Source organism: Apodemus sylvaticus, chromosome 8 (assembly GCF_947179515.1).
Source record: "Apodemus sylvaticus chromosome 8, mApoSyl1.1, whole genome shotgun sequence".
NCBI classification, from domain to species: domain Eukaryota; kingdom Metazoa; phylum Chordata; class Mammalia; order Rodentia; family Muridae; genus Apodemus; species Apodemus sylvaticus.
Genome location: NC_067479.1, coordinates 89,712,253 through 89,730,249, shown reverse-complemented (window position 1 = coordinate 89,730,249; position 17,997 = coordinate 89,712,253). Strand labels below are relative to the sequence as shown.

Genomic DNA, 17,997 nt, shown 5'->3' with positions numbered 1-17,997 from the left:
GCTCACTCTGAAGTCAGGCAGTCACGGACCGGTAAGTGCTGCCTCATTCCACTCAAAACAGAGAGACACAGCTGCCTCGGAGGCTGGGCAAGAGGGAAATGGAAGATGGCTAACTGGAGACTGTAAGCTCGGGACGACGAGAAAGCTCTGGAAATGGATTGTGGTGACAGGTGCACGCAGTGAGTGTTCAGTGCCACGGAACTACACCCCTAAACTCGGTAAACACAGTAAACTTCACGTCATGTGCACATGTACTAAGTTTGTCTGTGAGAACAGGAATAGCAGACCAACCTACGCAAGGAAGTGGCCACCTTGCCCCTCCTCCAGACCCGTTCCTGGCTGAGGGTCGACAGCCAGCCCATACAGCCGAGAGAAGCACCAAATCCCTGATACCACAACAAATCATTCCTATAACGAAAAACCAAAGGGCGCTCCCCCTGCCTTGGAGAAGGAGCTCAGATAAGGCTAGCTCACTTTATTATAGGTCAACACAGTCACCATGGTCACCGTGAGTCACCACAATAAGAGCTGGGTTCTCCGTGGTCAGGCAACACACCCAGCCATCAGTGGGGAGGGGAGCTAAGCACCTGATTTATGCATGCAGGCAACAGAGTGTGCTCCCCAGCTGGCAAGCCAAGGGTGGCCCTAGGCGGTGAGCCGGTTTACTCCTCCTACCCAGCACACCTCTTCTTCCCGCTTACAAATGGAGAAACTGACAACCAGGGAGGAAGTGGCTTGCCACCATGACACAACAAGGGACCAACCCTGGATCTCTTGCCTCCTTACAAGCACTATGAAGCAAAGGGCGTTGCACCAGCACAGGTTCCTGGTTCACGGAGGACCCACTTCCTTTTATCAAGGGCTCTAAAACAGTAAGAGTTCTAGGTGGACCAATGCCTGAGCCTAACGTAGCTGCGGTGCAGAAGACCAGCCAGACAAAAGGATGATTTTGCACAAGGGAGAAGCAGCGGTAGAGAGCCACGCCCAAGGACTCAGCACTGTGTGTCCACAGACAACACAGGATCACAGCACACTGAACAAGATCTCTGATTAGACCAAGAGAGGCCAAGAGATGGCTCTGAGAGGCGAGAGCCATTGGTGAGAACTATGGGAGGGAATACAAGTGATATGCTCAGAGACACAGGGGAAATCTGTTCGTAAGGCAAAACGGAAAGGAAATGCTGGACACATGGAACAATTAGGAAGCAGTGAAGTGTCTTAGAAAAGGGAAGCTATTCAAAATATTCAAAGTTGGATAGATCAGTAGCAAATGAAATACCTGTGTAAAGGGATTGAAAAACAGACAGCCCTATCATTCAACACAAAGGTTAGAGAAGCGAGCAAGAAACAATCCAAAGGGAAAACAAAGAGCTCCCCAAAAGCTGGGGTCTGTGAGGCATGCCTGTAACCCCATCACTCAGCAACTGAGCCGGGGACCTGGAGGTCAAGGGTCTGGGTCAGTAATGAGTCTGAGGCCGGCCTCTGCTACATGCGATCCTATGTGCAAATATAAGCAAGCGAACAAACAGCAGCTAGAGGGAGGCTTTAGTCAGCAGCAAAGGGCTCCTGCGTGAGCCTGAGGACCTGGCTTTAATCCCAGCACTAACATTAAGAGCCACCTTAGAGTCTGAGTACTGGGGAGGCGGAGGCAGGAGGATCCCGGAGGATGCCTCAAGGGAACAGGAAAAGAGTGATGGAGGACACTCAAGTGTCCTCTTCTGACTTCTGCACACACACACACGCACACACACACACAGGTACATACATGTTTATACAACACACACACACACACACAGGTGGTCCACGCTAGGTGATGGTGATGGATGGTGATGGGTGGTGGTGATGATGATGATGATGATGATGATGACGATGATGAAACACTAACACCTGAGCAGACAGTTGAAAGAACAGCCTACTGGCAACCCGATGCCTGAAAAGACAACCAGCAGGAAAGCTCACACTTGCCAACTCAGAGGCAGAGAGACAATACTACAAGCTTTGAGGAAAAGCAAGGAGCAAAGGTTCTTCAGGGGAGGATGTCCGGGCACTGGGCTCCTCCTCCACTCCTGCTGGGAGCCAGAAGACCACAGCTCCTCCCTTCAACCTTCTCAGGAGAAACTGTTCTCAGTGCTTTGTGCCCAAGGCCGGCTAAATCACCAGCCTATCCACCGGGTGCCACGGATGTTTCCACAGAGACTTTAAAAAGGACACATCGCCTCCTACCTCCCCCAAGCGCAGAGGGAGTCTGACACAGATTTTTTAAAAAGAAGTCCCAAGATGATAGCTGAGTGGCAGACTTGGAGAACAACTTGTCCGACTCAGGACAATCCTATGGAAAAGAGTCAAGGCTGAGGGAAGAATGACTCACCACAGAACAGGAAGTCACCTGGTAGGCCTGCACGCGAAACTCGGGTCGCCTGGGGCAGGAGTAAGCCATACCTACTACAGTCACAGTGTTGCAAGAATTAAATACTGACATGTATTGATTCCTTATCTATCCAAGCAGCATGTCAGCAAATAATGTGCCAATTGACAAATTAACACAGAGAACTGTAAACCTATCATTTAAATAAAGATATTGAGGACGGACAGTTAGCAGTACAGAGGCAGACAGGGGAGGGTGTGTGGGGAGACAGCTGGTTTCATTATAAGCCCTTCAGACTTCCTTATTCAGTAAACTATGCTTTTTATAATGCAGCTACCTAAAGTGCTACACAGGACAGGGACCCTGATACCTAACTAAAAACAGACTATTATCAGAGCTCCCTCCCTCTCTCCCTCTCTCCCTGCCCCCGCCCACCCACTCACCTGTCCCTGAGTTTTTTGCTTAGCAATGTCTACAGGCATAGACAGAAGTTTGTGGAGTAGAAAGTGTACAGGATTGTAGGAGCCGGCTTAAGGAAAGAGGATAAAACACCTTACTTTACGCCACTGTTGTCATGTGATACGGTTTCTGGCACCCTCCCAGAGCCCACTAGGGCCGCGGAGGTGAAAGGGAGGGGGCGGGGGATTAGTAACATCTGCTCCTGCCCTACTGCAGTGGAAGAGGACCGCCCATTTGGCCTAGACTCCCCACAACAGGGGGCTGGACACAAGGACACAGAAAACCCTTCACAGCAATACTTCAAAGCCATTCTTTCTTCCCTCGTGGGGGTGGGGTGAGCCTGAGAGGGTGGAGTGTAATTCTGGGGGCTACGCCAGGGTGGGAGGAAACCGATTCTCTCCAGTGGAGCCAGGTAGACGCAGACTCCCTGGGGTTCCTCAATCCTACCTCTCCAGGAAGCCTGGGCTTCCTCAAAGTATCTTAGCCACCATTAGGAGGGTTTTGGGCTCAAGGTTAGTTACTTCCTTGGAGAAACAGAAGGGATGCAGAGGGAATCTAGGACTTAAACTTTTTCAGAAATGGAACAGGAGGGGGTGGGCCCTCTGTAAGCTCCTAGAGACCATCTTCTCTGGAAGGCACCTCTCCACCCTCTTGCCCAAGGAAAGGACAGAGGTCAAAGACTGAGATCAAGGCCTACAGGCTGCAAGGGCCCTGACCAAGTGTCACTGTCAGGAGCTCATCAGACATTTATCTGCTCTGGCAGTTTAGTGCCTCCACACCTAGAAAACATTACCACTCAGCCCTGCCCTGAAGCCTTGGGGTTTAAACATCCCTTAGAGTTGAGTCCTCTGTAGCGCTAAGGCCAGTCATCCTGCCAGAAACTGAAAGACGTCCCCAAAGAACACACAGCTCAACTAGGAATAAGATTCTCCGTCAGGTCCTGGCCCTCTACGGCTGGCCTTCTGGACTCAGGGCTACACTGAGGCACTGAGGAATGGCAAAAGGACAGGAGGTCCCAAGGAACCCCCGAGGTACCCATGTGACAGGAAAAAAACCAGGAAACGTCATGGCCCTCATTTGTCCAAGCTTGGCAGTTTCTGTCTTAGGCAACTGGTCAGGCAGCTTCCCCAAGGCCACACAAGAGGTCCCTGGGTGTCCTTCCCACCCACAAGGATGGCTCTTCCTAGAACTCCCCCAGCACCCAGCCTGGCATGCTCTCTCTGCCCACGCCTTTCTTCTAGTTCCTAGGACAGGCATTTCCTCACTGAACAGCTCTTCACCCTCCCCAGCAGTCTCACAGCTGCATACCACACTGCCACACCCATTCTATACACTATGGAACAAGGCTCGGAGGTCAAGGGGCAGTGTCCGGACCGCTTGCACTGTGGCTCCCAGGAAGACGATGGGTGCTACGGACCATCAAATAGCCTCTCCTCGTTGCTGCTTCCCACCACGGCCCAGCAGAGCTGGCACTGGGCTATTCCACACAGCTTCATCCTGCTAGGACCACAAGGCCCTGCCTGCCTCCTCTCTCCTCACCCTGGCTGGTAGACTCCAGGAATTTGGGGGACAAGCAGTAGCCATCTAGAGGATTCCCTTCTCCCTCCCATCCCAAACAGGACCCTCAATGATGCAAGAAGCTGTAGGAACATCCTGCCTCTTCCAGGTCTACAGTCCCACACCCTGCGATCGTGCGGCACTATGTGGGTCACGGGTGCCATTAGGTGACTGACTCAAGCCCGGGAGCATTCACCAACCCTGAGTCCATTTTCTCAGGCACGACACAAAAAGCCCACTGAAGGTGGAGGCGGGCGTTCGGCTCCCCACCCACATACCAGGAATTAAAAATAGCAGAACTGACATCAATCATTCTCCGGGCGGCGTGGCAGCCGCCACCATCCAAGACTGTGTTGTGTCTCCGGGGCAGCCCAACCTAGAGACATTCTGGGCAAAGCTGGCAGGAGAGTAGCCACAGCAACCTCTAAGGCCTCACCAAGGAGTCGAGCCTGAGGGAACAAACCTGAAAGAACCTTCTTAGAAATAAAAGGCCAGTCCCCGGTGGCATTTGGATTGCTCCAGAATTGCGCCATCACTGAAATCATCTGACACAGTGGCTTATTTTATTTGGTAGGCGTCAAGGCCCAGGGATCAGGAGAGACCAGCCTGAGTTCTCAAGGCTGGCTGCGGACAGGACAAGGCCTGAAACTGTATCTCCTGACTTCCTGTCCAATGCTCCTCAGCCCGAGCGGCCACTGTGCTCCCTGGACTCCATTACATTCACACTGGGCTGGAGGTAAAACTGAGAGACGTGAAGGTCAACCTGGGAAAACCAAACTGAGGTGACCTTCCCAACAACGCCCACATAAACTGAGTCATACCCAGAGTATCATCTGTTCCACGGAGCTAAGAGTGACAACAGTGAAGCCGGAGTGGGCAGCTGCAAGTCTCATCCCTCGTGAATGTGAGGACCTCTGCTCACCCCACACAGGGCTGTTACCACGGCAAGAGTGCCGTGCCCTACATGTCATATTTAGGGTTGGAGAAGCAACCTGGTAAGGACACATCTCAAAGCTTTTCGTCTTGGAAAACATCTGGTTGCATGGGGGCTGGGAAATCTGAGGGAGCTCACCACAGCGTGCGCTAACAAGCTAGGCCTCTTAGAACTGAGGGTGAAGAGGTAGAGGCTGGTTCCCCAGCCCCCAGGGACAGAGCTGCCCTGCTGTGTGCCCTGATGACTTCTGGCTGCTGCGACATATGGCTCAATTCCCACTCCCTAACCCGTGCAGTGTCAGCTCAGCCAATGGCAAGAGGAGAGAGACATCTTAATTTTGAGCTAAGGAGAGAAGTGGGTGGTGTTCCCAAACCTTCCAACTGTTATCCCTGAGCCATCTGTCCTGCCTAGAGTTTAGGAACACAACACTCACCATAACCCGGCACACGGCAACCACCCCCCCCCCAAGTTTTCCAGCCTCTCCATCAGCTCCACAGTGCCTGCCAATGAGGACTGCACTAGGGCTGACCTGGACCACGCCGGTGAAGGAAGCACAGAGACAGCATCCCCCAAATGTGACCCTGTGACTGGATGCATTAGCACATCCTGGCCACCTGCCAGAACTAAAACCCTCACACACACAGGCATGCACAGATATGTAGACACACAGGTACATGTCCCGGTGGGCACCGGGGGTCTAGAACTGTGTTACAGCAAGCCTTACACATGCTCAAATGTGAAAAACACAGCCTTAGAAAAGGCCCGAAGTGATTGTTAGGAGCCTGGTGCCTGGACTGCTCTGTGGTGAAAACCTAGCCTCTGATGTCTGAAGAGAGGCAGAGAGAAGCCCTCCTTGAATCCTAACAGCAGGGACAGAGGAGTGAGGAGACATTGAACGCATCTAGCAAGAAAGAAAGCAACCTCCACGCCTAAGGAACAGCAAGGACCACACAGAATCAAATTAGAGCCAGTCACAACAACGGGAGGAGTGTAACTCCCGCAGAGTATCAAAGGCAGAAGCCTCCAGAGAGGACCGTAGTGGGCACAGCCTCCAGCCACCCACTTTCTCTCCAAGCTCAGAACACTCAGAACACGAGATGGTTAGAAGAGAAACACATTTTCTAACCATAAATGATTTAAAATTCCTAAGACAAAGCAAAGACATACAAAGAAAGTAAACATGAGATGTGGAATATTAAGATTAAAAATGTGTTAATGGTTGAAATCTTTCAACAGATAGAGTGCTTTGCTTTGCAAGCATGAGGACCTGAGTTCAAATCCCCAGCACCCATGTGAAATGCCAGGTATGGAGGGACAGGCCAACAACCTCAGCACTTGGAAGAGTGGTGGACACAGGTCACTTGGGCTTCTGGGCACTCTGCCTAACCACACTGGCAAGTGACAGACACTGTCTCAAGGGACAAAGTAGAGTGACGGAGGACAATTATCTGATGTCACCCTTTAAATCTCCGTGTGTGTGTGTGTGTGTGTGTGTGTGTGTGCGTGCGCGCGCAGATACACACACGCACGGGCACACACACACACACACACACACATACCCTTGAGGACTTTTTTATAATCCTGTCCCAGCAAACCAAGAACTTTTCCAGGTATCTCTTCGGTTGTTTGTCTGAAAACACAGGCCTTAGAGAATGTCTAAGCTCAGGAAGGTAAGTGAGGCAGGCTCCAGTCCAGTGTGCTCCAGAGAAGGGAAAGAACACCAAGACCCCACAGCAGGCTTCTGCCGTCTGTCCCTCTATACTCCTGTATATTAATTAACTGCACTGGCACCTCTGGAAGGATGGAGAAATCCCATCCTGTTGCCTCAGATGAGAAAGAAAACGTGCTCAGGAAAGTCAGAGCTGGCCACACATCCCTGGATACACAGGAAGGAGGCCCAAGCTGTGTGTGTGTGTGTGTGTGTGTGTGTGTGTGTGTGTGTGTTGGGGTGTGGGGAGGATTTCCGGCCACAGTGCTGGTATAGGTCTGTTATGGTTTGTCCCCTAAAGGCCCACTTGGTAAAAGCGTGATGCTTCGTGCAGTGGCACTGAGAAGTGACAGGGCTTTAGGAAGTGGGCTGAGGGGGATGTGGAGACTGGTTATTAGAACACCAGCGGCCTCGTCCTTCCCTCCTCCTCCTTCCTACTCTGCCATGCTGTGATGTAGCAGACAGCTGCCAGAACACAGCTCAATCGGCTTCTCCGTATTTGCTCCCCAGCCTCAGATGTTTCGTTACAGCATCGGAAACAGACTACGACCCCTAAGTCCCTAGAGTTTACAGCTAAGTCTTGTTTCATCCACCCTGTCCAAAAGCCTGGCCATCCTAAGGACAAGGACCACTGGGACACTGGGAGAGGGGCACTCACTGTCATCAGCAGGCTAAGAAGCAAGACCCTACTACAGACTCTTCCACCAGTGCCCAGCTTGAAGGGCACAGGGGCACAGCTTGAAGTCTGTCAGCGGACACTGCCTCTAAACGTCTGGGTCCTGCTGTTTTGTAAAATGTGTTTTTATTGATTTTTAGGACTGTAAGAAAAGACATGATCACACCTCTTGGTTATCCCTAAAACATGAATAATACAGACCTGAACACCAAAGATCACACAAGACAATCCACAACGCAGGCCTGAAAAATCTGTTAACTCAAAGCATGAAAGCCAAATTCGTAAAAGCCAGAACCATTGCCAAGAACAAATGGAGCTTGACTTAGATAAAATTACAGTGAGAATTATTTGATCTGTTGCTTTTTTTTTTTTTTTTAGATAAGGACCCACTATACAACCAACCTAGACTGACCTTAAATTTCATACGTAGTCTACATTGGTCCTGAACTCATGAACCTCCTGCCTTAGCCTCCAGAACACTGTGATTGCTGGTTCATGCCACCACAATCTGCTTCACGGTGAGAATTTCTGAGATATGTCTCATGATAAGAAAAGGTCACTTTGGATTTGAAGCACACTTTAACACTATATAGTCCGCCACAAGGAGGACTTCATGCAGTCTGAGAAGAGACGTTTTTGCTGTCTTTTGCTAATCACAGTCCTCTAAAACCAGGACCCGATCTGAAGCAGTCAGCCTCTCCAAGACACTACCAAGTTGGAAATTCAGGACGGCTTTCCTAAACAGTCCATAGATCAGAGCTGATTTACCGTAAGTAACCAGGACTGTAAGGCAGGTGCTCTGTATGTGTGGTCATTTAAATGAAAATGGTCTCCAGAGGCTCACAAGGAGTGGCACTATTAGGAGGTGTGGCCATGTTGGAAGAAGTATGTCACCGGGGGTGGGCTTTGAAGTTTCATAAACTCAAGCCAAGGCCCAGTACGTCCTTCTCTTCCTGATGCCTATGGATCCAGTCGTAGAACTCAGGGCTCCTTCTCCAGCACGATGTCTCTCTGCCTGCTTGCCACAGTGCTTCCCAACATGACGATAATGGACCGAACCTCTGTACTGTAAGGCATCCCCAATTAGATCCTTTCTTTTATAAGAGTTGCCAAGGCTGGGCAGTGATGGCACACACCTTTAATCCCAGCACTTGGGAGGCAGAGACAGGTGGATTTCTGAGTTCGAGGCTAGCCTGGTCTACAGAGTGAGTTCCAGGACAGCCAGGACTACACAGAGAAACCCTGTCTCAAAAAAAAGAGTTGTCGTGGTCATGATGTCTCTTCACAGAAATCAATAGTAAGTAACTAAGACAGTGCGGAAACCCATCCACTAGCATTATATCCAAAGGGCAGTGGTGATTGACGGCAGCAGGATTTTTAAAAGACAAGAGGAAGCCGGGCGGTGGTGGCGCACGCCTGTAATCCCAGCACTCTGGGAGGAAGAGGCAGGGGGATTTCTGAGTTCGAGGCCAGCCTGATCTACAGAGTGAGCTCCAGGACAGCCAGGGCTATACAGAGAAACCCTGTCTCGGAAAAAAACAAACAAACAAACAAACAAACAAAAAAAAAACAAATCTAAAAGACAAGAGGGCAACAAGGTGAACTAAAAGTGAGAAGGAATGGATAAAAGTTAAAATTGATGCCCCCTGCACATACACACAGACCACACAGATACATACACACCACACACACACAACCACATATACACATCACACACACCACATACAGACACCACACACACACACCCCATATATATATACACACACACAACACACAACACACGCAGACACCACACACACCATACACAGACACCACACATATACTCATACCACACACACACAGAGACACCACACACACACACACACACACACAACACATCACACATAACTAACAGATACCACACACACCACACACTACTGAAATCAGCTAGAATCCTATTTCTTAATTTAGAGAGCTTAAAAACTTTAAAAAAAATGTTAACGGTTCCTAAGTAAATACATTCCAAGAAGACAGTTTCTTTGCCCCAACTCTGCTTTAAGTCAATAAAAACATGAAAATAACTCATTACCCACAAGTAAGGAAAAGACTGAATAAATTATGGTAATTCTGCACTGAGAACATTCCACAGCTGCTGACCTGGAGCCACAGTAACCCAGTTGGTGACTGTCGCAATAAACAAGTCCTATGCAGAAGCTGCAGGACGAGGGGCTGGGGGGGGGAGGGCTGTGGCAGTTCAGCGCCCCCTCCACTCAGGTAGTCAAGGAGCCGGGGGCCTGTACTAGCTGTCCGCCTTTCAGTCGTCGTTCTCCTGAGGTTTGTTCCTGCTCTTCCTTCCCGTCCCCGGCTGTCACAACAATCCTATGACCTCGGACTCCTTAAATCTATTGCAGCAAGATAGCCTTGGCTCCTGACTATCTCCAGTCTGTCTACCTATCAATCAACTATCATCTATTTTTCATCTATCATCTATCAACCATCTGTATCTATCCATCCATCTATCTATCTATCTATCTATCTATCTATCTATCTATCTATCTATCTATCATCTACCTATCATCTGTCTGTCTGTCTGTCTGTCTACCTCACCACCCTCCTATCATCTCTTCTGCTGCTCCCTCTCCCTTACTCAGCTATTCCAGGGAGTTCTTTAACATCACCATGCCCTTGACTCCAAATATAAATACAACCTAGACAAAATTGCCTGTCTAGCCCAGACCATTCCTCCTCAGTCTCCAACCCCCCACTTAGTCTCCAACGACTCCTGAAATGAAACATGAGGGTAAACAAAGTTCATGACCTCCTCCACCTTACAAACTGGGTCCTCATCCGGTCTCATGGGACACGCACAGGGCAAAGCTAGTGTTCCATTCCAGGAGGCTGGAGGCCACTGCAGATGGCTGCCCAGGCTCTGGGGCTGCTAAGGAAAAGCTCTCTCCCAGGTCAAAACAGGGAAGCTACCTCTGGCTCTGCTCAGACCCATGACATTTTGATCTGCTCCGAAGATTAGATCCTTGCATACTATAGGTTCCTAAGAATTAAAAGAGCTGGGCCTGTCAATCACTTGGCCAAGAGACCACGCCTCCTGAATGGTAATTCACCTAAAGTCAAGTTTGGAGACAAGAGGGATTCCCTTGGGGAATGATGTCCTTAACCCTGTGCAGTCCCACAGAGCTTCCAACATGTAGCACTGTGACTGCCCCACTCCACCCCCAGTCTCCCTTGCAGACATTACACAACACCTGGGCATGCTCTTCCATACTCTGGGCTGTTCTGTCACCCCTTTTCTCTCCCCGTCTGCTATGTGGCTGCTTGTCAGCCATGAGGCTATTTGCTGACCCCCATTACTAAACCTACCTGCTTAGTTTCTTTCTTCCTTCCCTTTCTCTTCCTTCCTTTGTCTGTTTTTCTTTTCTTTCTTTCCTTTTATTTTGTTTGTTTCCCAAGGTTTCCCTGTGTAGCCCTGCCTGTCCTGGAACTCACTCTGTAGACCAGGCTGGCCTCGAGCTCCCAGTGATCCCTTGCCTCAGCCTCCCGAGGCCTCAGATTAAGTGTGTGGCCACTGCCAGGCCTGACCTGCCCGCCTGAAGGCCTGTGTGCCTTCTCTCTTCCCCATCTCCTTCCTCTTGGCAACTACTGTGATTCACAGTTTGCCTAGGTTTTTCTTAACAAAACTGTCCTTGAACATCCTTCCAAGTCCTTTCCTAAATTCCCTTACTAAGAACTCAAAGAGGGGGCAGCCCTTGATATTGCCAGGAATACTAGGTCTCCTTTTGTGCATACAGAACTGGCTGGACAAGCAGTGGGCAGTCACTAAAGATTTCAACGGAAACATGCCTTGTCACCTAATTACTAAAAATACCTGTGCCCTTTGTGGCGGACACAGCAAACTCTCGCTCATTAACGCTGGCCCTGCCCCGTTACACACCCTGTTCCCCCAAAGATGGTTTGAATACCAGCCTTCCCATTCTCCCTGTAAACAGTGCCCAATTTCTTCTCTCCCTCACACGGAATTCTCACCCATCTTGCAAAGCCAGCCCCCACTGAAGGGCTCCAGTCCCTGAGTCCTTCAACTGTCTTCTTTGCTGCTAAGACAGTGGGACCTTCAGCAGCACAATCCCCAAAAAACCTAACACTAATAATCGCGGAGCCAGCCTCGACCATGATATGCTGCTCTGTAAGCTTCCTGCTTCGTGGGTAACACACCCACAATATCAAGATCATCGCCGCCCCCTCGATAATCTCAAAACCCTTCCGCAAACACAGTCATCTGATTCTCCGCTGGAGGCAACCATTTATCAGGAAGAAAGTTGGGACCAAGTGGCGACAAGGCTTGTCTTGATTAGCCGGAATATGAAGATGTCCTCCAGTCCTCTAGTTCTTTATTACTTTATGGGTGTTTGCCTACATCTACCTAGTAGTACACACTTACATGACTGGTGCCCTGTAAGATCAGAAGTGACGTCAGATCCCCCATGCTATAGATGGTTATGAGAGGCCATGGGGGTGCTCTGTGGAGGTTTGAATAGAGACTAGTCCTCACAAGCTCATAAGTTTGAACAGCTGGTTTCCGGTTGGTGGCTGCTGGGAAGGATTAGGTGTGGCCTTGCTGATGCAGTGTGTCACTAGAGGGGGGCTCTGAGGGTTCAAAAGGCCCATAGTTCTCCCCGAGTCAAGATGTGAGCTCTCAGCAATTTCTGCTGCTGTGTGACTTTGCTCCACCATTATGGACTCTAACCCTCTGAAGGCAAAAGCCCTACCAAACGCTTGCCCATGGTGTTTTGTCACAGCAGCAGCAAAGTAACTGATACCTGTTCTTAACCACTGAACCAACTCTCCAGCCCTTGTTCCCTAATTGTTCAGATGCTGCCACTCTATTCTTTAAGGATTTATTTATTTATGCATTTTACATATGGGTACTTTACATGCATGTACAATCTGTACACTAGAAGGTGGCACCAGACAGGTGTGAGCTGCCCTGTGGGTGCTGGGAATTGAACTCAGGACCTTCAGAAGAGCACTGAGTGCTCCTAACCACTGAGCCATCTCTCCAGCCCCCTGAAACTCCATTCTTTCTTCTATCAGTGTGGGCTGACCGTTTCACTGCATAGCTTGCTCTTCTCCTCCATGACAACCAGCCACGTGGCCCTGGGACCTTTCATGAGTTACGGTCAACACACCTGATGTAAGCCAACCAGTTTTAGAGGTTACTAGGCCATTCCATTCCAAACAGAGTTCAACAACTGTTTTAACAAACACCAACACCACCAGGGAAACCAGATTCCATTTATTCTCAGAGCTGTCCTATCTAGACAACACACAAATTCTTGATGCTCTGGAAGGAATGAGTTCAGTGGGTGTTGAGAAGGTTAATAGAAATTGGAATGTGTTCCCTTGGCTATGCCTGTGAAGTATAGCCACACCCAGGCTCTCCCAACCCCATGAGACCAAATGCTAGAAACTGCTTCGGGCCCAAGAGGGAGAAAAGCATCTAGGAAGGGAAGAAGAGATCATCTCAGGCCTTCAGGAAACAAAACATGCAATTCCACTCATCTCTGTGAGTTTGAGGCCAGCCTGGTCTACAGGGAGAGTTGCTGGTCTACAGAGAGAGCTCCAGGTCAACCAGAGCTACAGAGAAACCATCTTGAAAGAGGACCCACACGGGCCCTTAGAAAGATTCAGAAAGTCTCCACCCTCCAAAGGCACAAAGACTAGATACCTAGTCATACAAATCCTTCCAAGGCCGGTCTGAAGAACTGGGCCAATCGCAGAGAGGTTAAAGAGGGTGTGTCTGGCCCTCCTACCAGCAAGCAGAACACCAGAATGGCTTGTAAGTAAGGAATGGACAAAACAAAGGAAAGAGAGCAGAGAGGTGCGTGCTGGGACAGGGCTGTTCAAGCCTGCTGCACCCTGTGGTACTGCTCTTGCTGCATTATCCACTAGCTGTCTCAGTCGATCACCAAGCCTTGCCTTCGGTGCTTCATGCCTAACCTAAGCATTATCCACCCAACCGTAATGCACACGTGCGGTGCATCAGTTGCCACCGGTTCTAACTGCTCAGGACCTGCGCATGGCAGAGCTGTTAAAAACATCAGCTTGTGCCAGGCAGCTGTGGCCAACCTGCACCACACCATGGTGGCACATACTCTTTCAGGAGATAAGGCAGGCAGACTCTGTGAATTCAAGACTACCTGGTAGTCTACAGAGTGAATTCCAGAACAGCCAGGGTTACACACAGAGACACTCTGTCTCACAACAAACAAAGAAACAAAATCTCATTAACTTGCTGTGTATGGTGGTGTATGCTTTTAATCCCAGCACTCAGGAGGAAGAGGAAGGCTGATCTCTATGAGTGTGACACCAGCCTGGCCTATACATCAGGTTCCAGAATAGTCAGAACTATACAGAGAGACTCTGTCTCAGAGGAAAAAGAAAAACTCAAAGTTGGAGTGATGGCTCAGTGGTTAAGAACACTTGTCCTGCTGGGCAGTGGTGATGCATGCCTTTAATCCCAGCACTTGGGAGGCAGAGGCAGGCAGATTTCTGAGTTCGAGGCCAGCTTGATCTACAGAGTGAGATCCAGGACAGCCAGGGCTACACAGAGAAACCCTGTCTCGAAAAACCAAAAAAATAGGGGCTAGAGAGATAGCTCAGTGGCTAAGAACACTGACTGTTCTTCCAAAGGTCATGAGTTCAAATCCTAGCAACCAGATGGTGGCTCACAAAACTGTATAGCTACAGCGTACTCATATACATAAAATAAGGAATAAATAAATAAATAAATGAGGGATAAATAAATCTTTTTTAAAAAATAAAATAAATAAATAAATAAATAAATGAGAACACTTGTCCTGACAGGGTGGTTCACAACTATCTGTAACTCCAGTTCAAGGGTATCAATGCCCTCTTTGTCTTCTAAAGGCACCAGGTACCCATACAGCACACAGACATACACGAAGATGAAAACACTTATAAACATAAAATGTGTTTAAAAAATTGTGAAAATAAGCCAGGTATAGTGGGGCACACCTTTGACCCCAGTCCTCAGGAGGTATAGACAGTCTTTGAGCTTGAGGCCAATAGAGTCTACTGAGTGAGTTCCAGAACAGCCAGGACTACACAAAAAATAAACAAACAAAAAAGGTAAAAATAGATTAACTCATAGTACTGGAAAGATATAGCTCAGGGGTAAAAGTGAATACTGCTCTCGCTGAGGACCAGAGTTCACACTCAGGAAGCTCACAACTTGTAACTCCAGCTCCTGGGGATCTGAACACACATACACTTAATAAAAATAAGATAAATGCTTTTTAAAAAAATATTAACTTGTTGGGCTAGTGGCACAAACCTTTAATCCCAGCACTCAGGAGGCACTGAGACCAGACTGGTCTACCTACAAAGCAAGTTCCAGGCCAACCAATGTTAAATAGGGAGACCTTGTTTCAAAAACAACAAAACCCAAAAAATTATAACAACAACAAAAAAAAACAAAAAATTAACTCGCAGAATCCTCACAATAAGTCTATGAAATAGGAATTATAATTATCTTCATTTTATGGAGGAGAAAAATCAAGGTGCAGAAATTAATGAGGTGTTGGGAAGGGATGGAGGGATACAAAGTGGGCACCTGTGTTAGAGCGACAGACGGCGGCGGGTGAGCTCACCTGGTTTCCCCAGCTAGAGAATTCCAAGCTAGACACAGCCTTGAGGGAACAGCCCTGTTAATCCTCCTGGAATTCCCAACAACTAACTGAAGCAAGGAAATAATGAAGGGGAATAATAGGAGCAAGCCGAGGAATAGTCATCCTTTTGACAACAACAACAACAACACACACACACACACACACACACAGCGCCATCTACCAAGTTTATACTACATCCCAACCCAGGGCCGCATTTGTAGCTTTTTTTTTTTCTTAATAAGGCAGGCTCGGGGCAAGCCTTATTGTGCCGGCAGGGCAGAGCAGAGAGGAATCTAGAGTCCAGTGAAGGGATGGGATGGGTAGGCTGGCACTCTAGATGTAGGGTCCGAGAAACCCAATCTCCATGGACACCAACTAATTAGCTGGCGGGGAGAGAAATCTCCAGAGGAAAAGTGCCCAGCTTGAGTTTAGCTATTCGCCCCTAGATTTGTTTGCCACCTTGTACGCCTTTAGGAGCTTAGCCTGAGCCCACGGGAAGTCGGGGAGCCAAGCCCAAGTAGGAGTTCTTTAGGACTCTGGAACGAGAAGCGGGGGCAGGGGCAGAGGGATCTAGCTGGATAAGCGGTAAGGAAGATAGGCACGCGGCATCTGGCACAATCGCGCATTCTCTGGACCGCTTGGGAGTTTGCCTTATATAAACCCAGGGTGGCAGGTCCAGGAACCCGCGCCCTGCAGTTCCGGAGCAAAGTTCCCAAAGACAGCCTTCTCGGCCGGCTGGGGCTCGGCTCCGCTTCTTCCGGAAGCGCACTGAGATAAGAAGACCTCAGCCACCCCCAAGTTCGCACAGCCGGGGATCCTGGGGTCCCACGGTCATCTGCCCTGACCCCGTTCGACTCCGGGCCTTGTCCTCGGGGGAACATTGCACCCCATGCCACGCGCGAATATCCCTCATGCGCAGGCCGTCCGCCGGGACCCTCACGCACCTGGCACCAGAAATCGCGACACTGAGTTCGGATAGCAGCTCCTTCCTACTCCCGCTTTCCTGGATCCCGACGGGAGTGTGTCTGCGCACGGTCGGAGGAGGAGCCCGCAGGGCGGAAAACTCTCGGGGCGCGGCTGCCTAAGTCGCCCCGGGGCGGAGTCACACGAGAGGGGCGGGGCCTCTCTGGAGGGCGGGGTGCGTGGGACCACGCCCACAGGTGAGGGCTGCAGGCTTGTGGTGGTTGCTAAAGGAAGCCCCGAGCTTTCCCAGTGGAGCAGAGCCGCTCTAGACTGCCGGATGAGGGGACATTCTCTCAGGTGTATATTTTCAGGAGTCTGACAGCGAAGAAAACTTAAAACGGACACTGCGTACGGCAGGAGGAAACTTCACAATGGAAAAATTACCACTTTACATCAATATTGGTTCATTCATTGTAGCAAAAAAATACTAATATGTTAATAACAGGAGAAAGCCCATGTTTGTTTTGAAAAGGGTAGTATAGTAATGATTGTTTAACATTTAAAAATAAAAATTAAGACTCTTACTCTCTGCAGCTCCCGTTTGGGCGCCTCCTTCCAGATGTCCAACACACTTCTACGTGTGCATTGCTCAGGATGCTTATGCAAACGTGTTAGTTTATTTTTTTTTTTTTTGGTTTTATTTATTTATTTATTTTTTTCGAGACAGGGTTTCTCTGTGTAGCCCTGGCTGTCCTGGAACTCACTCTGTAGACCAGGCTGGCCTCGAACTCAGAAATCCGCCTGCCTCTGCCTCCCAGAGTGCTAGGATTACAGGCGTGAGCCACCACCGCCCGGCGCAAACGTGTTAGTTTATAAAACAAGCTTGCAGGAATTTTTTTCCCTCACTTTATCTTGGAGTGTCCTTTCAATTGGCGCCCCAGGATCCACCAGGTTCTTCCTAAGGACTGCGTAGGATCTCCCCCCCGCCACACACACACACCCTAAGGATTGCTTTTCTTCACTATCTAGCTCCAGGCCCACTTTTGATTTGCAAAGAGGCCATTGGTCATTTGCATTTCAGGAGCCCGGCGAACCGTGAGAGCCGTAGGAGCCTGCTTGGTAGGTTTGGTCCTGCCAAGAGGGGTCTACAAACGGGAAACTCGGGCTTAAGGTTTCAGAGTGATTGATAAAACAAAAATAAATAAATAAATAAATAAATAAATAAATAAATGCAAAGGAACAGGATTATTCCTAGGTATGGTGGAGGAGAAGGTTTATTGTTGAGAAAAAAAAAAAAAAAGACATAGTCAGAGGCAGGCACATCTGGGAGAATCTAGAGTGGTCACGATCCAGAGCCTTGTGAGGAGTGTGGGGAGGGGAAGGAGATGAGGTAGAGAGGAAAACTGGGTGCAGCAGCTAGGAGGCCAAAGGTAAAAAATAAAGGGGGGGAGGGGTAACTAGAATCGTTATATTACGTAGAGAAAAGCAGCCGGGCCCTGTGGCCACCGTTGCCGGGAGAGTTCCGGATAGAAGACAAAGTATGCCAGCCACACCCTGTAACAGGTGAGGATTGAGGGATTCTGGGAGAACCTGGCGGCCAGGCTGTTTTTGATATGTTAAGCAGGCACCTGAACTGTTTATTCAGGGTTTGAAACACTAAACCGCACATAGAAAACGTCCCCCCCCAACAACAACACCCCCCCCAAAAAAAGGGGG

At 49.3% G+C, this 17,997-nt stretch overlaps 1 protein-coding gene across 1 annotated transcript in view; it reads right to left on the bottom strand.

Moving 5' to 3' along the window:
* Positions 1 to 16,465, bottom strand: part of Anxa11 (annexin A11) — a 45,347-nt gene extending 28,882 nt beyond the window's left edge. The window contains exon 1 of the mRNA XM_052189905.1: positions 16,323 to 16,465. The gene's annotated coding sequence lies outside the window, so the exon portion shown is untranslated. The remainder of the gene's footprint in view (positions 1 to 16,322) is intronic.
* Between the last annotated feature and the right edge of the window lie 1,532 nt (positions 16,466 to 17,997).